The sequence below is a fragment of the Galleria mellonella genome, unplaced genomic scaffold (assembly GCF_026898425.1).
Source record: "Galleria mellonella isolate WM207_F2 unplaced genomic scaffold, CSIRO_AGI_GalMel_v1 utg266, whole genome shotgun sequence".
Classification (NCBI taxonomy): Eukaryota; Metazoa; Arthropoda; class Insecta; order Lepidoptera; family Pyralidae; genus Galleria; species Galleria mellonella.
The window spans coordinates 504,908-526,629 of record NW_026442061.1 but is presented as its reverse complement, the minus strand read 5'-3'; the positions used below and the strand labels follow the sequence as shown (position 1 = coordinate 526,629).

Sequence of the window (21,722 nt, the reverse complement as noted above, 5' to 3'; positions counted from 1 at the left end):
TAAATGAAATAAACTGGTTTACCACAATTGAAGTTGGTTCAATTTTAAACTATGTAATAGTTCTATAAATATATTGTATATTTATAGTATAATGAGGCCTATTTCAATATAAATAAGATACAGTATTAAAATAATTAATAATAGCGATATAATTTAATCGATAATACCTAAATTAGATTATGGTGTTGAAGCATATTAAAAATTATCACTTAATTTTTTTATACAACTTAGAATGGCAAACAAGCCGACGGCCCACCCGATGGAAAGTGGTAACCGTCGCCTATAGACATGAGCAGTACCATGGACATAACAGAGTATACTGTTTCGCCCGTGATACCCCGTTGATACATGCGTTGCCGTTCCTAAGGACTTAGGTGTTATTCCTCTGTACCCTGTAAATTCACGCCATATCCCACCCTTCAAACTGAAACACAGCCATGTCAATACAACTGCTTCACGGTTGAAACACGAATGGGACAGAGGTACCCAAGCAAACGAGTTTTGTACAAAGTCTCCCTTTGTACTGTAACAGGAAAAATATATTTTTGGTTTCGGCTTTGTTTTGTTTTGCTTGTTATTGGTTTGCTCAGAATCGTCTATGGTGTCCACCCTAGGATACTAGCATAGCTTCGTAAAGACATATGTAAGAGTGCATCGAAACCCCTGGATTATAATGTTAATTTTTTTATGCAACTTAGAATGGCAAACAAGCTGACGACTCACCTGATGGAAAGTGGTAACCGTCGCCTATAGGCATGATCATGGAGATGACAGAATTTACTGTTTTGCCCATGATACTCCTCATGCGTTACCATTCCTGAGGACTCAGGTGTTATTCCAATATATTAAATATGCCAGTATTTATAATATTAGTTGTGTTTGAAACTATTCCTTTCTTTCACAGGTATTTACACGTTCCATGTAATTGGCTCTCTCGTTAATAAAAACGACATCGCTATCAAGTAAGGTAAAGAAGTTCACTTAATTATTTAGACTACTTATAAAGATATGTATATAGGCAACAATAATCAATATCAGGTATAAAACACATCAGATGGACCGTCAGCTATTTTATAACGAGTCGTCAAAACTGATTTTTGAACTAACAGACAAATTATTTACTTTATGTTTAATAATAATAATATCAATTAGAAAGCTTATTCAGGTTTGAAGAATGGGACATGGCGTGAATTTACAGGGTACATAGGAATAACATCTGAATCCTCAGAAATGGCAACGCATGAGGGGCATCATGGGCGAAACAGTATACTCTGTTATGTCCGTGGTACTGTTCATGTCTATAGGCGTCGGTTACCACTTTCCATCAGGTGGGCCGTCAGCTTGTTTGCCATTCTAAGTTGTATAAAAAAAAAGTATATATTTTCAATCGACTCCAAAAAAGCTGATGGGTCTCGGTTGTATTTTTTTATGTTTGTTTCGAGTATAATTTTGTCATTTATAAACCAATCTGGATAGTTGTTTATTATATTTTGGATTATTTTCAGAGAAAGTTTATCAAAATCGCTTCAATACTTTAGTTTTTAAATCAAAATAACTGGTTTAACCACGATTGAAGTCGGTTTTTGTATTTTGTAAAATACATTTTTAAAATTATTTTAAGATGCCCAAAATGGCAAGCATGCCGACGGCCTCTCTGATTGAATTTTATAACCGTTGCCTATAGATATGAATAAACACCACGTATACTGTCATGCCCATAGTACCCGTCACGCATTGCCTTTCCTCTCGACTATGATGTTATGCCTCCGGCTGTAATTTCACTGCAATTTCCCACCCTTCAAATCGAAACACTTCCAAGCAAGCACAGCTGATTTACGGCAGAGATGCGGGTGGATAGATACCTATGTCCCACATAGGTATCTATCCAGTAAAGGTGAGTAATATACATCAATATCTATATATTTTAGTTACAGTATTTATATATTGGGCCAATAATAGAAACATATCGATTATCCAAGATATAATATCAAAACGAAGAACACCATCGGAATTAATATAGATATCAGACTTGTATGGGCGATATCGAAATAGATATGACCTTTTTTCCGTCATCAATCTCCAGAGGAAGTCGATATATAGATATTAAAACGGTACTGGTAATACCTATACGATTTCTGTACAAAGTCTGTCTCGGGTAAACAATGTAAATAATAAATCTCTAGACTATTTATAGAGATGTTATTCTTTACTTGATTTTTTATTATTATTATATAAGCCGTTAACTGTCCATTGCTGAATAGAGGTCTTTCCCTATTGGAGTGTTTTATCAGTAGTTGTCACACTTGGCAACCGGATTGGCAACTGCTGTTAAGTATTGGTGATGTTTTAAGAGGGACGCTGTTGCCTATTCCTCGACCATTAAATTCCTTTATTCGCCTCTTACGAGATGTACGGTAAAGGAAGGGGGGTAGTTTATTCTATGCTAGGGTAACACGCCAAATTCATTACACAATGTGAATCCGCACTGAGTAGGTAAGCAATACAATAGCAAAGTTGCCTACTGTAACAAAACTTCGCTCTGTTTAATCGCAAATCTGATAATTGTGGGTGCAGTTTGATCAAAGGATACTACTATGTAGGCTTGATTGCGGTGAAAACCGGTTCAACTCTTAACTTATCTATTAAAAGTTAGGCGGACTAAACTAATTTTCACTAATAAGAGTTCAAAATGCGGTTTTCGTTAGATTCAATCCGCGTAGTGAAAATGTTCTTTAATCTATCGAAAGTTACGAAGCTTCTAAAGGAAATGTTGTGAAAAACAAACTGAGAAATGGATTTTTAACTAGCTGCAATTCGTGGACTTTTTCGCATAATTTACGATAGTACTGGTATAAAAACATATTTTTGTTAAAACGTGAAAGGAATAGAATTATTATTATTTGAAATAATATTATAAATAGGTATGCTTTTATTTCTTACTTCATCATTATCATACCATTCGTTAATTGTCCAAAGCTGAATATAGGCCTCCCCCACATAGTCTGCGCCATAAGGGATGGTCCTGGAGCCACTTGCAACCACCGACTCCCATCAATGCCTTTGAGGTCGTCGCTACGTTTAGTGGAGAGTCGTCGTACATTGCGTTTGCCTTTACAGGATCGCCACTCAAGAACCTTTCTTCTCTATCGGTTGTCAGCTATGTCAGCTTCCTTTGGTTCTTCTTCGGATATCTTCATTTCGAATTCTGTCACGCAAGGAAACTCCGAGCAAAGCCCTTTCCATATCTCTCTGAGCAATTTAAAGCATATAGCCAACCGTGTAGGACTGTGTTTATTTTTTTTTTCTTTATTGACCTCATTACAAAAAAAATGTGTGGTACAAAAGGCGGACTTAATACTATATAGCATTCAAACCATTTGTTAAAGACTTGTCTTAAAAGTCTGAAGTATTTTGAATGAAACGATATGTTTTACGAACACTATCCAGCCGAGTTGGATTCGTCGGTTAACCTCTTGATCGAAGTTGGACTTACCTAGTCGGACAAGTTGTCGATGAGTATGTATACCTGAGGACATATTCATCGACAATTTCGAACGTAGTATTCTCTTTCTTAATTTGAAAAAAATATTTCAACCGTAGAACGCTACATTATCAGTGAGATGTATTTTATTAAACATGAAATTAGTGTCTACTACTTATCCTATACGTGCAATTGAATTTAAATGCGAGGATGGGTTATATAAATAAACTACTATTTAAATACACTATCGGAACTTAACGCGATATTTTTTTTAAATATGTATAAACAACGCAAAGTTTAAAATTAACTAAATAAATTTCTTTTAATAATTTTATTTTTATATAAAGATAATGAATGTCTACAGTTAGGTATTTATATATATATAAACTTAATAAAATTTACCCCATAGATTAGGACAGTACACGCGGTCCCCTCTCTACGATCTACCCAGCACATTCCGCACGATGTATGTTGACGTTTCTGTACCAGTTAAATAAGTTTTAATTACATTACTGTCAAAGATGGGAGGGCATTCGAATGTATGTACCCATATATAGTGGTATATGTGGTAATTTTTGGCGAATTGTGTAGCGTGTATTGGACTTAACAAATACAGTAACATTATATTCGTCTTTAATTGTAGCATTTAATGCTACGTAATAATTGTAGTCATACAAGAGTATATTGCTCCGCAAAAAATTACTTCAATGGTGAACGCACCGATATACGATATGATGCATCGTAGTTATTCTTATCCCTTTGACTTATTTTTTTTGATACCCATATATTCTTTACGCTTTCTCCATATATTTTTTACGCTGTAAAAACAAAACAACAAGTTGAAACTTCATAAATTTTAAAAGGACCAACCAAGAAAGAAGTGTGAAAATTGGTTCACAATGAAATTATATTGCAATTGTGTAATATAGTTGCAAAAAAAATCAGATGAAATGAAATTTTCATTCCTTTGCAAGTTATTCAGAAATAAATGCACGACTACTTTACTTACTATAATTACTGATACTTCAACAATTTTTTACTTTCATATCTTTCATATAAGTACCTAAATAAGTAAGTGAGTAAACTTTCTTTTTTCTAAACCTTAAACCGGAGTAAAAAGTCGTTTTCCATTTCATATATAGTAAGTATATACCAAATTTTATAGCTAAAAGATAACAAACCAACAAAGAAACTCTTTCATGATTATAATGTACGGATTAGTATTTAATATGTATATTAGTATGGACTGCCACATTTTAATCTGGATATTCTCATGCGTCCTTTAATTTGAATCCAGTCACGTTGCTTAAATATTCCATTATAATTTTCTCATGATAACCTCTTGTTATATTGCGCTTAGTTTTAACATAGGAAATCGATTTTAGTCGGTAAACAACGTCTCCGTGTGCTTACGTAATAAAAATACAATGTGTTACCACTCCTTCTCATCTTTTATATATTGTAAGAAGCGGCTAACAGAACAGAATACAATCCACTGACGCAAAAGAAAGAAAACTTGCAACTCTATACAAAGCTGCCTGCCAGCAAGATTAATGGTAGACTGCAGTAATGTTGTAAAGTAAAACATATGAGTCGAACAATCGAAATCCTACAGTTTACATACATACTCGTACATACATATTCGTCACGCCTGTCTCTCATTAGGATAGACAGAAACAATGAAACGCTAAATGCTGCAATTCAAACAGGCCTTTCGCTTCCTCCACATTCATCAATCTATTCATACACGTTCGCCGCTTACGAGTACTTTTAATTTAGCTCTTCTTCAGCACGTCGCCTATTTGGTCGACAGACGTCCGTCAATGGCGGTCCCTACTGACATCTCCATTCATTTGTGCTCGATAAATCTCTTTCGTAATTCTTCTTTTATCTATTCTCTCCAAGTAGTCTAATAGCAACATCTCCTTTTCGATCTTTGTCAAGATATTGTTTTTTAGTCCCCACTTCTTTTTCTACCTTTCTTTTATGTTTTATCAATTTTATATCAATTCGGCGGTATTTTTTTTATGTTTATTACCTTATAACTCAGTCAGTTATAAACTGATTTTGGGAATACTTTTTTCATCTGTAAGGATAGACTTTAATAAAAATACTTTTAGATTGGTCCCATATACATTTTATTAAAATCATTTCAGTAGTTTGGTTTTTGAATCAAAATACCTGGTTTTACCACAATTGATGTTAGTTTTTTGTGACTCACAATTTTAATTTATTATTTTTCCTCAACTATGAGGATAATTCCAGACTACTGGAATGGAACTTGTTGATTTAAAATAAGTATTTATTGAATTAATGTCTAATTATAATGTTCCTTAACGATTACTCACGTTATATTTAAAATATATTGTAGTAAAATCTCTCAATGTTTAGTAGGCTGTTACGTTCTGCCATGCGATGTTTCCCATTTAAAATGATAGTCAGTTTTAATGAATGTGTTATCAAAGTATACAGTAATGGAATAAATGGCTCGTAGACCCCGAAGACTCCCATGTTCCTGTATTGCAGAGTTAGTGGATGCAGGTGGCTCGGGACCTTTGCTTATGGCAGTCTATGGGTACAATGTAAGTAATAGTATTAGAGTATGGTCACCCTGCCGCCCACTACCGACTGACTTCACCCCCTCTCAAACACTCGTCAGCTGCTATACTTGCATGGTTGTCTTTAGTCTACGCTTTAATAGCTGCCGATGTCAGAGAAGGATAGAGGATACAATATTTACGATGTATGAAGAGGATAACGTAACAGCTCAATCCACATTATACAATACATCGAAGTGCACGTATTTTCACATACACAGAAGTTACTTGTTACTGTAGTTGTGACAATCACGGATTGTGGCGTTTTTATATAAAGTATCCGGGGTGTACTACTTGTATGGTGGGGGCATATCTTCAGCAGTGGACAGTTAACGGCTGATGAAATAATGATGAAATATGACTAGGTCTACGTTCATTTATCACATTTTCTATAACAATTACATATGTAATTGATTTGGATGAAAATCGGCGAAGACAACTCGATAGCTTTGTCGGAAGTAAACGTAGATATAATTACGTCATCAAAAATAAGCTGTACGTAACGAGCATCATCTAGCGGCAGTATACCGCAACTTCTCAGCAAAACTTTGTAAATTAATAATTCTACTTGCCTGCCCTCATATTCATATCAAAAGCTAGTTTAACTTTGTTACAAAATTAATGTCGACATTTCGGCAGTTGTCCCAGGAGTAAGTAGTTTAGAAATATAATATGATATGATACACTTATCTGAAGTACGTAGTAAGGATTAATAATGAACGGATTGTCAAAAATAAGTGTTTTACTTCGATTTCATTGATTGTCGAAAACGGGCCAACGTATATCTAATTTTGACATTTGGCTGATTTTATTTGACAAATATTTTTTTTAAACTCTAACAAATCAAACACGCTTTAAATTTCAGTGTTGCAAGTTGTAATTACATTTGGAAACATTTTTTTTACATAATAAAAATATGCATGTGTACATATTGCTTACAAATTAATGTACATGTATTAATTAAAATGGCATCATTTTTTATAATTTTAAAACGGAAACATATTTTACATTTTATTATATAAATCAAAGTAATCAGTAAATATAAGTGTCGTATACAAATATACAAATCTTTATGTAGTATTTATCTTGTACTTTGAAATAAATGTTTAATAATCTTGATTTGTTTTTATTTTTCAATTTAACTTTATTTTTTCTTGAACGTAAAAAGGTATCATATCAGAAAAATAAAATAAAACATTAGTATACAAGGGCGATAAAATACTTTCTCCCATTTATTCATATGTGATAAATTTACAATATGGTAACCCTATTCATATATAATGGATAATAAAATGACCTATTTTTGGCGAAGTATTTGTATGAAGACACTCTATATAATCTAAGGTGTTATATAATAACGCGATGAACTAGACAGAATACAGCATGGCAGCCATAGATATAGGGATAGACGAGACAAGTACTTCAATTTATATGAAAATACTTGCCGTGATGTTATAAAGTTGCAAATTTCTCATCTTACCACAAATCTGCAAACCTTTTCGAAAATAACCTCTATAATGCTGTTTTCTCAATGTTTTTATACTTTTATACATAAAATGGTAAGTTCCTCAATTCCTCACAATTTTTTATGGCAATCAATAACTTTTACGCACATATTGGTTCCATTTTGTATTTGTTGCGATACCTTGAAATAGCTAATTTTCTACGAAGCAAAATTCTGCTTGTTTCAACTCGTCATTTTCACGTTGGAAAAGGAACCTTCTTTAGAGCCTTTTATTTAAATGGATCATAATGGAATGGTAATCCCGATTGCGTTAACGGTATAAGCCAGCGGGGCGCCAGTAAGTAATAATAGGTGTGGGTGATGGTCAGTTAGCCCATCCTGATGAGTTCAGCAGGATTAACCACGCGTTTCCCCTGATAGAAGTATATTGCTAACAGGGAGGCAGTTAGACACCATTACTAATAATAAATCCCACTTCCCTCTCTACTTTAAAGCTGTAAATTGATTCGCAAAATTCAGTTTACGATATCTATTTTGGAGAATAAATATTGGAAAAAACTTTCTACCACCCTGGTATTGGTACCCTCAATATGTTTGCGAACAAGCTAGATCATCTTCTGTTCTCTATAAATAATTAACAATCGATATTTATTGTCTGAATAAATTTACTAATATTATTAACTTTTTTCTGCTTCTTCATAGTTACGCGTGAATTCCGGAAGTAGAAAAACTAATGAAATAAATTACATCTAGATGACGTATTAGGATGAAACAAACACTAGATTTTAAGTTAGATCGTCAGAAATATAATTTCGAAAACCGTATCTAATTTGGTACAGTAGTTTTTGCGTGATATCGAAACGTACAGATAGACAAAATATTCAAAAACTTGTTTTCGCATCCCCCTTACACCCTTAAGTCTTATTATATATTATGGTAAAGGTACTTTCTTAATTATACAGTACTATCATACCTACCTGTACAACTATTAGTCCTTTGCCTTAAGGTCGTCTTGAAAAGATTGCTCTTAGCAATAAGACCGCCTTACTGTACTTATACAATTGTATCGTTGTGTTTGTAAATTGTCTTGTTTACTTCCTATATTGTATAATGCAAATAAAGTATACGTATAATATACATTTATTCATTTATTATTATTAAAATTATATTTTTTTCTTAAATATCTCTCTTGTATGGACACCGTTCAGTCACAAGATTAGTATGTGCCCCATATTTGATACAAATGATTATGATTTCATTCACCACTCTTTAGGATTATCATCGTTACAATCAGAAGTAGAAGTCTAATTCAATATTGTAGTTTCCTCAATTCACCTTCACTCGTCTGACAATTGCCTTGTTCCTTTATTGTTGCGTTTAACTCGACATCTCTGCCGTGCTGATTTTTTCGCCGAGGCCATTCAAAGATGTTTCTAGAATGTGTACTAAGACTTATGTTTAATACTAAAAAGACTGCAAATAAAAAGTTACAATTGTTTCTTGCAAAAATGGACATGAATAAAGTATCATGAATGCCACAGACAATATGGTACCCCTGCTCATCTTTACCAGTAGTTTCCACGCTTGGCAGGCGAGTTGGTAACCGCAGTTAGTTAGTTTGTAATGTTTTAAGAGGGACGCTTCTGTCCATCCCTCGACCATTAAGTTTTCTAAGTCGCCTCTTAACAACAACTCAACTTAACGCCTCTCAACACTTACGGAAAATGAAGAGGTTGCCCATTCTATGCCGGAACTACACGGCATAGAATAGTATATATAATCATGCGTTACTATTTCTAAGAAAAAATGTACTTATGCCTACATCCCTGTATCTGAAACCAAGAATACGTAGTAGCTTGACAGCAGAAACCCGAGTGAGTCAAAGGTTTGCAATAAAGAGTAATGAAAGTTTTTTTTCTGAAAAGAATAATTTTTCATATGCATTTGAATGAAAATTATATTTTTTATACTATCCTAGCTATTAGCCGACCCACACAGAACACAATACAAAATACCCAATCCGTTCGTTCAATCGTTTCTTAAATTCAATCTACCGAGAATCGAACCCTTATTTACGCAAATCAACATGTCTCCCATTCTAAGAAATACTAAGAATCCACCTCATATAGGTTTCTGAGAATAAAACCAAGAACGAACCAAGCCGAAGATCAGAGGAAAGATGGAAAGCATGAAAATAGTTAATTTTGAAATTTTACTTTGTTTACACATATTTAAATTAAATACAAATTGCACTATGTCGTCGGAATCCTGCCGTGACCACGACGTGGAACAATCCACGTCGAAACGTCGGTAATAAAAAGCAGGTATCATTTACCTGTAATAGCGTCGTGTTACGTACCGATCGTTAAGTTAAATATGCATGAAGGATGATGTTCATATTAAGATAATTCATATAGAAACAGCAATTTATCAAGAGGAATAAGGTATAGTCTTCTGCTACTACTACTCATATGTCCCCTGGTGTCCAGAGTTTTTAGGCTGTCTTCGTGACATACGAAGGCCTCTGACTTTTTTGACTGCTTTACATGTCCACCGAAGCACGGTGCAAGTGACAATAAATATTGAAATAATCCGAACATGAATTTAAAAATCCAGGAATTGAGATTTGAATTTGGAATCCGCGGTCCCCAGTCAAGCGTTGTCCAACTGAACGGTCACAGCTCTATGTCTACAAAAGCAGTCACAGTGCATATTATCCAGTTTAATTAATCGTGAAGACTGTCGCAGAAATATCCTTTTGTACCATTGATTCGGGTAAGTTCGGGGCTTCCAGTTTGGTTTTACAAGTTTTACAGAGAGAACTGTTTTAAAATAAAATAATCCTTATAAAAGGCCTACAACGTCACCAATTTGTAGTTTGGTTATTTATGTAAGATTATGTCTTATTCATTTTTAGTCCTAAAGTTTTATTGTTATATTTAATATTGTGTAATAAAAAAATCTTTAAATTTGTTTTAAAAATTAAATATAGTAATTGTAAAAGGAGTAAAAGGTTTGAATGGTGTAAAATGTGGTAAACAATATATTTTTTATACTAACTGGAATGTAATGTTTTTAAAAGAAATCGTGGTAGACCTCGTATGCAATAAAGAGATGATTCTGACCGATTCCACGAAAACTGGTACAGCTTGGCCAGCGATGGTGTAAAAAGGAAGCTGTTGCAATGGAGCAGCGAAATAATATGCCCTTGTCCAGAAGTGCGACATCATAGGCTATGATTGATTGATTGAAATGTAAAACAAATTGAAACCCACCTATTGAGATATGGCATCTGTTGCTTAAGTCTATGGGTGATGTAAACATCATTATATCCATCACCGAATACACTTTTCTGCCTATTATGTTATATATCGCTGTGTGGTCCCAAGGTAGAATGGGCCGTCCTTCCCTCTCCCGTGGTTATCATAAGAGGCTAATAAGGGAACTTAATGGTCGAGGAATGAGTAGCAAAGTCCCTCTTAAAATATCACCAAAGCCTAACTGCTGTTAACCCGCCTGCGAAGCGTAGCAATTACTGACCCCCCCCTTACAGGCGAGGCCTGTGTTCAACATTGGACAGTCAGCGGCTGATATGATATATTGTATATTTTACGTATATATTTTATTTACTTTATTGTACCCAGTACTTTCGTTGCTATATCTCACCAATAACCAGTAATTACATAATTTGTAACATACCGTTTTCTACATCGAATATTTACTGTATTCTGCATGTTCCTAGTTTACAAAAGAGCAAAGAAATAATACGTTGTACTAACTACTAATCTCTTCATTTGACCAAACACTGATAAGACATTTCATTGTATTTATTATAGCATTTTTATCTCTCCTTTCCAGTTAATTAAAGTTCCAAGCGTACAATATTTGTTGCAGGCCAATAAACTAGAAAGGCCTTTAAGTGCTCTCGATAGATACGAAACAAACAGAGTTATACAATGAAATACCTACAGAAAACACTTAAGAGACGGTTTATTTATTTAAAAACAAAGAAAAATTTTCATTTAACTGCTGAATGTTACATTTTTGGAACAATAAATGTGAAGGAATCACATTTCTTTTCGTTACTTTAATGCTTTAATATTTGGAAATTCTTTCATTAGCATTAATGGTATTATCTTTGTCTTAAAGTTACATGATGTTTTAAATATTCCTCTTTTTATCTAATATTTATTTCGAAGATGCCCAACAAGTACTTAATTTATTAACGTTGAAATTGGATTTTTCCCATTATAAAAAGAGAAAGTACAAAGTAAATTAAATAAATATATTTCCGTAATGCATAGCACTTGCTGAGTATTATACCCATAATGAAGAAGACATTTTAATGAAACAAAGGAAACCATAATCTAAATGAATTGATCGAATTCAGTATTGTAATCCATTGAAGATTTCATTGAAACTGGCGTGTCATGAATTCGGAATCAGTTTATAGATAACTTTATTTAAAAGCAAATGTAAATTTGAGTGCCCTCGACGCTACGCCCACTCAATTGTAATTTTGGAAACCTTTTTACTGGACAGTTAAATTGGCAATATTAATGTAACATTTTAACCGATCGAATAGAAATGAAACAAAAAAAAAACAATGTGAAGTAGCTTTTTCAACCAACTTCAAAAAGAATGAGGTTCTTAATTCGGTTATATTTGTTTTTATTTTTTACCTCAAGTTGTAAAACCATTTTGTTTTTTTTTTTCTAAAAGTATAATACAACAACGTCAAGACAAGTCTGTAAAGACTTGTCTTGACGTTGTTGTATTGCAGAAATATTATCAAAATTCGTTTAGAAGTTAAAGTTAATTTATTTGCGAATAAGATAAATATTGATTCAATCTCACTATTCTTATTTTAATATTAATATAACATAATTATGTTTCATAAACAAAATTAGTTTTTTTTTAATACCTAGTTGAATTTAGAACGCGGTGTTTTGTGTCTACAACTAGATTACCTGTAATTTCACTATTACGTTCTACCACTTTTCAAATCGAAACACAATTTTGCTAGTACATCTGGTTGACGGCAAAAACACGAATAGGACAGTATGTATCTGAACAAATAACTTTTATACAGAGTATCCCTCTTAAAAAGTTCTTTACAATACAATTTTATTTAGTAAAACTGTACAGTTTTCTATAACAACGATTTGTGCACTTGTTGCACATAATAAAAAGTATCACGTATCTAATGTAAGTACTTATCTAAAAACTGCACTATCAAATTTTAAACAATTATTCATCAAACCCTTTGTCCGTTTGGGTTTACATACTTTTTGTTTCAATAATAAAGTTCACGGCCCTATCACTTAATCCCAAAAGGGTTGTCCAAAGTTACTCGTCGGCGGGTATGCTTAATCTGAATCGCAAATAAGTTTGTATTTACGCGCCCCTTGCCGAGTTGGAAATGATGACTGTTAAGGAAATCCACGGAAAACTGTTTGCTCAACTATGCATGATACATATAAGTTAGGATAAACTAAATTCAATTAATAAATTCATTTATAGTTTACCCATTGAATAAATTGCCCTCATAACTGTTTTTTGTCGATGTTATCTAGGTACATACAAGCCAAACATACAAACATATGCACTCCGTTCTAAAAGAAACTATAATTCTGTTAATAGCGTTAATATCCAAGCTCTCAGCGTGTTAACGACAGAATTTTTTGTCATCTTTCAAAAACATTTAACAAGGACTAAAAAAAATTCAATTCTGCAGTATGAATTTAATAGGACAGTCCTTCCTTTGGTAACTTATTATATTGTGCAAAAGTCGATTGCTTGGGTACCTCTGTCCCATTCATGTTTCAACCGTGAAGCAGTTGTGTTGGAATGGCTGTGTTTCGGTTTGAAGGGTGGGATATGGCGTGAATTTACAGGGTACAGAGAATAACACCTAAGTCCTCAGGAATGGCAACGCATGGGGCGTATCATGGACGAAACAGTATACTCTGTTATGTCCATGGTACTGCTCATGTCTATAGGCGACGGTTATCACTTTCCATCAGGTGGACCGTCAGCTTGTTTGCCATTCTAAGTTGTATAAAAAAAAAACTTCTAAGTAGCTTATATAAGAAGGAATAAAAATTTATGTAAAAATAAAACTCGGTTCTCTGCCTACCTTATAAGTAAAGTAACGTGAGGATCGCTAGACAAAATGTTCTTCAACGAAATATGCAAAATATTAATAATAATAGTACACAGTAGACATGAATATCTTAATATTTGAGTTAAAATTAAATACATTGAATTCTCTTATAAGGGCCCCCGAAACTGGCTGACAGCTGTCAAACTGACAAAGAATTGTTAAGCTGAAGGCAGATCCAAAGCCGACAGTCGCTGAACCTAACTTGTTGCTGAAGTTTCAATGGAAGTTAACGTACGCACTTCATAAAATGTAATTAAAAATATAAATTGTTAATTAAATTCGTATAATAATTACATTTTTGTATTATTTTGTGTACATTAAATATGTTTTTTATTTCATACAGTTTCAAGTTTTACATTTAATGGAAAACTTAATTAAGTATTAATTATGTTATATATTTTTTGTTATTTATTTATTTACACTTTATTTCATCAGATACAAAAAAAAACAAGGCTTACAGTAATAACAAAATATTCAATTCAAGTATATATTATTAACGAACTTATAAGTTATTTATACATATCCTAATTTTTTTTTTTATATATAATAATTGTAGGCATAAAAAAGTAAAAAAAAAGGCTATGGTTTATGCGTGTACTAAGTAGTATGTCCAGTTAGCATGATTAAGTAGCAAACATCCTAACAATTCAAATAATTTTCACACTTATTATATTAATATCTAGTAAGATTCAACTGCACTATTGCACTAGGAACAATCCGTGTGTAGATCGCAAAGTTGGCGGAGAACGAGAACGACGTAGTTCGCGCGTTATTTTTTTTTATATAGACACAGCCGACGCGTCGTAGGCGACCGGCCAGTAACTTTTTTATACAAAATTTGGGTTTGATCTTGGAAATTCATATTTATAATTCAATACTTAAAAGTTTAGAAAAGCACTTGTTTGCACACAGAAGTACACTACATCGTTTTTTTTTTTACTTAAAGTGACTACTATATTATTTAAACGGTTTTTTTAAATATAAACATAGTGATGGAAAAAGATATAAAATTTCTATGACAATTAAAAACAATTAAATATATATAATAACATAACGTATGAAACAAATTTTTAAATATATGTAGTATGCGGTATGAAGAATCTGTTATAATTTTTATAGTGATTCCTGACATTTTGTTATGTTCAATTAATGAACTTTGACCTTTTATTTACAAAGATTGTAATTTAAATTTCCGGATGAATTTTTTTTTAAATTATTAAAAAAAATCATGAATCTTTGCAAATATATACTGTTAGATATAATTTCTTCATCGAAGTTGCAAAATCGGATTACATTGTTCAGTGATTCCAAAATAAAATGTCTGTATCAAATCAAAATTAGAACGCGATAGAATTTCCTTTCATCCCAGTTAATTGTGTTAAACGGTGTATAAAAATCACAGGGGAGTGCAATCAATATACACGTTCAAAAAATAAATTGATGCAGTTTAACAAAGACGAGAAATTTTCAAAGTCGTGACACTTTTTTATATTTCTAAATTACGCCCAAGCAATATATTATAATGTCATTACACCAGAAGCCTCCATTTTGGGGTCGCCATCTGCGTGAAAGAGACGAACAATTATTTTATTCATTATAGGATTCATCATAATTTAACATTAAGCCGAAAAACCCTTACCACGTTGTTTTTTAAATACTTGGCGAAATGCATACCGAGTGTTATGTTTATCATAACGGCAACAATAGACTACCCGACTAGGGATTACAGTCATGGAATGACCATATGAGCCGTTAACTTCCGCTGCTGAACAAGCCCGCAGTTAGGCCTTGGTGATGTTATAAGAGGGGCCTGCTCATTCCTTGGTCGCCTCTTACGACACCCAAAGAAAAGGAAGGGTTGGCCCATTCTATGGCGGGACCACAAGGCACAGTCCTAAGATATATTTATGCTTTTATAAATAAACTACGGCTTCATTAGTTACAAAATGAACGGCACATTGGTGGCTTTCATAGCCATAATATAGTTTTATAATATTTCTTTTAAATTAATATTTCGAATAAATATCAACATCACAGATTAAGTAATCACTTGTTATTTAGGAGTTGACACTGCCTTAATTTGATGGGATTAGAAAATGAATCTGTGCAACAATCCAGAAGAATGAACACAATAAACTAAATGAACATTTATAATACTGTTTATATTATGTGTCTGTAGGTATCGAGAGATATCATAAAGATCAAAATACTTTATAATGTAAAGTTTTCAAATTCAATGGTTACATAGATTTCATACTTCTTCTTACTACTACTTCATACTATTTCATACAAGTGGTTTTTGTTCGAAGTGACTTAGGTCTGTTGCACATCTTAAATACAGAAGTGTTCACTACATACGGCACTCTCTTTTAACGTGCATCATCTATGTTCACTTGGTTCAGTAACTATAGGTGTTCAGAATTTATTATCACTTGATATTTATTCGTCACGCGATCACGTCGCTGGTCAAACGAGGGGCATCGATCAGCCCCCGTGGCGGGATTAAATCGGCACCCACATCAATCTGACGTCAACACGATGATTGTACGTCTTAAGCGTATTTATCGGATGAATGAGTGTTCACAGTGGAGACGGGTCAAGTGCCACGCTTATATGATTCAGTATTATAATAAGATCACCGTGTTTGCATAATAAATCATCTATACATTATTAAATCGAAATAATTTTAATAGCATTTTAGACATCGCTTTGCGTAATGAGTCGAACCCGGGACGAGTTTGATTCCAGATCAGGCCAGTTTAAGAAATATTTTTTTCTAAATTGACTCGGTTCTGGGTGTTCTGAGTCTTATTCCTAGACCTTCGTTTTTTAGTTCCTTATAACATGAGACACATAAAAGTGCCATTTTCACACTAGTAGCAGTAATAACACTTAGGTACCGGGGGGATTGTTACTAATAAGATCTAACAACCACATTGTTAGCAATATACCCTATCAGATCGACCTCCACGCGGTTCCCTTTGGAAACCATCATGGTAAATTTTTGTCGAATACTTCACGATGGGCCGACTGCCTGCCTTCATCCTCATGTATCATCTATCACTAGTGCCCCGCCAGCGTATACAGATAGCGTAGGTGGGGTTACCATTCTATTTTTATATATTAAAAAAAAAACTTATTCTAGTCTAACCCTTATTCATAGGGGGAAAGGGATTGTTAGTAATGAGGAGTTTAGTCCCCATTGCTATCAATATACCCTATCAGGTCGACCTCTACGCGGTTTCCCCTGGAAACTATCGTGGCCAATTTATCATTGATTTCGTCACGATGGGCTAACTGACCTGCCTTTTCATCCTCAACTATCACCGCTCACTGGTACCCTGCTAGTGTATACCGATAGCGCAAGCGGGGTGAGCATGCCATTTTCACGCATAAAAAAACCCTTTTTCATAAAAACATCAAACTTCTCATAAACCTATTTTTTTAGCTATTGAACTGTTTTGTCTTTTTCTTTTGTGCTAAATTCCCAATTTGAAAGAAAGTGACACAGTATAATAAATAAAATAGGTTTGTAGGACGTTTTAATTTTTATAAATAAGAGGGGGTAATTTTATAACAGTTACGTTATAATTAATTCTAAGACATTTATGTCCGTCATGACCTTTGCATGTCAGCCTTGTAAAGTAGGTGGTCTAACACGGCCAGGAAGCCCGACGGACAATCCAATTGCCCTATATATATTACTTATCACCTGTTTCTTTAAATAGACAACTAGATTACAACACTTATAGGGGATTTACCGTAACTAGTAGACACAGTTTTTTTTTTTATGCAACTTTGAATGGCAAACAAGCTGACGGCCCACCTGATGAAAAGTGGTAACCGTCGCCTATAGACATGAGCAGCACCATGGACATAACAGAGTATACTGTTTCGCCCATGATAACCCCCCATGCGTTGCCATTCATGAGGACTCAGGTGGTATTCCTCTGTACCCAGTAAATTCACGTCATATCCCACCCTTCAAACCGAAACACAGCCATGCAAACACAACTGCTTCACGGTTGAAATACGAATGGGACAGAGGTACCAAAGCAATCGACTTTTATACAAAGTCTCCCTCTGGTAAACAGTTATTCACTTAAATACGCTTGTTATCTTATTGACATATTGTCATATGAATAAATATTACGGCATAAATGAGAAAAATACGTATAACATAAATATATGTAAGTTGTAACATATATGTAAGAGGATGCTGACTGACTGATTGACCTATATATCTATCACTGCACAGCCTAAATAGCTAAATCTTAGATTGTATAGACAGAGCCTCGGTCCACAAAAACGGGTCAGCTTTTTATCAGCTAATCGTCAAATTAACTGACTCGTTTTTTAATCAGTATTCTATATATTTACGCATAAAATGTATCCTGACGTATTATTTAATAAATGAGTGTTTAAGCATTAAAAAAGATGCAGAATTTATAAAATATAGAAGTTATAAAGGCATCACTCAACTATTTATCACGCAAAAATGTATGAAAAAGTTGACTCGGTTTTCTTGAAGTATTTCTATTGGGACACTCTTATCTATATAATCTGAGAGCTGAATCTAGAATCTTGAAATTTTATACATATGTTAGGTAAACAATAAGAAAAAAAATTAAAAAATTAAACTCTAAAGGGGTAAAACGGTGGTTGAAAGTTTGTATGGAATTCCATCAGTTTAAAAGTTAGACACTTGAAATTTTAAATTAAGATTCTTGGCGCAGAACAAAAATTAATGTGTTTATTGGTTTTTGAAGAATTCACCCTTAAAGGGATGAAATAAGAAATGAAAGATAATATGGACATTTTATTATAATTGAAGCTAAAAGTCTGGACTAAAACTTTAGTTTTAGACATCTGAAAAATTAGAAATAAATATTATGCTTTTCAACATTTTAGGAACTTTCGATTTCAAAAATCGATTCAATATGAAAGGCGTAGGGTAGGATACGAAAATTATTTTTTGTTTTCGACTATGATATTTAAAGATATATGTAGACTGACATGTAGTAAACTCTTCATCCTAAGTCACCCGCTGGTAACGCCGCGGGATACTACTAGTTTTTTAATGAAACTTACTTCTACTGTGATATTCTGAATATTTGTCACGAATGTTTAAAATGTAACATGGTAAATATAGGGCAATTTCTTGATTGATTGACTTTCTAAAGACAAATCGTTCTAGAAATTTCTCACAATGGATGGAATTAAATAAGTTGGTAAATACGAGGTAGGAATAATTTGTTACAAATATTGACATTGTTGCGGCTTATATTTATTGTCTTTCCATAAAGCTATGGAATCCTTATTAATTGTAAATGTGAAAGTGAATTTGTTTGTTTGTTACTCCTTAGCGCTTTAACGTCTTAACCAATTGTCATATTTGATATAGTACTGATTAAGAAGGCCGTGTGAACCCCTTCCTTTTTTGCGTGTGTCGTAAGAGGTGATTACTTACTATTTGAAGAATGGATAGCAGTGTCCCTCTTAAAGCATCGCCAAAGCCTAGTTGCAGTTGCCAAAAGTGGCAACTATTGACAAAATTTCCTAACAGGAAAGGCATACATATATATAAGGATCTAATTACTGAAAATCTATTCCGAATTTAGCCATCGTGCAACGTTACTCATAAAAGAGTTCCATTCCTTTGGAACCTCTTTTTACTGTCACTTGAAAAACTATTTGCACAAGTAAAATGTGATTTTTATCGACTATTGTCTGCTCTTGTTATGTATTTACCAAGTCTCCTCTATAATACAAGTAGCTTAAAAAAATCATAATCTTACAATCCTTATTCTCTTTAAAACACCTGACCCTCGCGACTCGTGCTCCATAAATCAAAGTAATGTAAATAAAGCGGAGGAAACTTCACAATATTCCGGGACACGTTTAAAACAACAGGAAAAGATTTTTTATTTCCCCTTTTGTTGTTGGACGCTGCAAGTACCTATTTGCTTCTGGCATTCATTGTGCGGAAGATGAGTGCTAGATAGTCTGTAAAAAATATAGTTCATAACTCTTGGACTGTAGCTAAAAGCGATACAAGCTTTTTATTTAATTAATTTTTATACAGCTTTGTTCCTGTGAAACAATTATATAAAGTACTCAGTGTTAAATTAGAATTTAACCTACCTGTTCAACAAATTTCATTTAAATTCGTTCAACCATTTAAACTAGACATGGCTTATATAGATACCGACCTATATATTGGGTTCCTCTAATCATCAATGTGCAGAGGAGGAACAGGGTCATCACCTATTTCGATATCGCTCATACCGGTCGAATATCTATTTTAGTATATATTAAAAGTCTGTTATCTAATACACTAATGAAAAAAATTAAAGGATCAAAAAAAAAATTAAAATTTTTAGGTGATTTTCAATAGGCTGTAAGTTGGAGAAAAACCATCGTAGAGACATTTAAAAAAAAAAGCAAATTGTAGCTGTAGCAAAAACTAAACACTTAGAGGCAAATCATCTAAAAATTTTAATTTTTTTTGATCCCTTAATTTTTTCCATTAGTGTAGTATTTTTTGGATAACAGATTTTTAACATATTCCTTATTGAATCAGTATATAGGTATTGTAACTTAATTATATAGATATTACCCACCCTTAGTTTAAACGTGATTGAATTATAAACAGTCAAATATCTCTATAAACTTTCACATTTACTATTAATATTTGTATGATAAATTTATTCTGATTTAACGCTCATTTAAGGGGACGGCCATTACGCGAGCTTAAAATGGGGAGATCTAGGAAAGTCTCACCAATTTTCATTTAAAGTGGGAGAAGAGACCAGTTTTATTACGCTCTTATTTAATTTAATTATTTCAAACAAAATTCGTCATCAAAATTTAATTGTTTGAAATATAACGCTTATCTCATGTCATTTTTATACTATATTTTTCATGCAAAACGTCTATGAGTAGGTAAGTTAAATCTAAATAAAAAAATATCCCAATATAATTGAATTTTCTTCTATTCGTTCTGCGCATGTAATTCCTACATAGTCTCAAGAGCATAAACACAGACATTTCGAAGGAATTTAAAGTGTAATAGATAGACCGAATACAAATTTAATTTCCCAACAGACCAAAGCGTTTACCTACAAAATACCTACTACGCTATTTGAAGGATTAATAAAGTTGAATACGATGCAATTAAACTACTCAGCGTTTTGCATTTTTCAGTATTAAAAATGGCGACGGATTCATAAAATGACGGTTTTATGCTTCATAATATACTTTTAACATACCTACATTCCTTTATACAGATTAATTTCGTACTATTTTTACCCGATTCTAAAATAAGGAGGAGCTTCTTAATTCGATTATACTCTGTTATTTTTTTTTGTAATTTTCTAAAAAAAGCTTTCATTTTAAATTAGTCCCATAGAAGTGTCACGAAAATTGCTTCAGTAATTTGGTTTTAAAATCAAAATAATTGCTTCATGGTTATGATTATGCTTAATTTAGTTTCGCCTTCCAGATTGAATTCTAGATTTTTTGTGGAGCAAAATTTACCTCTTAACGAGTGTTGTGACCAAATGGTACCTTTTACCCCTGGTTTTGTATTATGATCTTGTGTGTTAATTTAATTTTCTGATAAATTCTGAGATTATCTAAAACATTGTTAACAGTCTAAATTAATCAGAGTGACCGCATCTGGCTCGCCTCCTCCCACGTTAGATTTAAATATACGGCCATTCCGAGTATTATGTTTATGTTACAATAAGGCACGCGCAGCGCTCTTATTTACCGATTGCAAATTGATTTCGGATTGTCAAATCCTAATGTATGAAAATAAATTTTGTTAACGTTACCAATCCTCGTATACTTGCTGCTCATACATGTCTATCTATGACAACGTGTTGAATCTCTTAACCTGAGATCCCGCTGTCAAATTCTGCAAATAAAAGTCTATGATTGTGCAGTACCAACACAAATCTATAAAGGTTTTATTGAACACGAAGTAATTTAAGAAGTAACGTTAAAAAA

General features: G+C 33.1%; 1 protein-coding gene across 4 annotated transcripts in view; it reads left to right on the top strand.

The window, feature by feature from the left end:
* The window catches only part of LOC113516136 (beta-1,4-N-acetylgalactosaminyltransferase bre-4-like), a 224,981-nt gene that overhangs the window by 109,983 nt on the left and 93,276 nt on the right, over positions 1-21,722 (top strand). The window contains exon 2 of one of the 4 annotated variants that reach the window (XM_052895223.1): positions 905-967. The exons of the other annotated variants lie outside the window; for them this stretch is intronic. The gene's annotated coding sequence lies outside the window, so the exon portion shown is untranslated. The remainder of the gene's footprint in view (positions 1-904; positions 968-21,722) is intronic. 4 annotated transcript variants of the gene reach the window in all.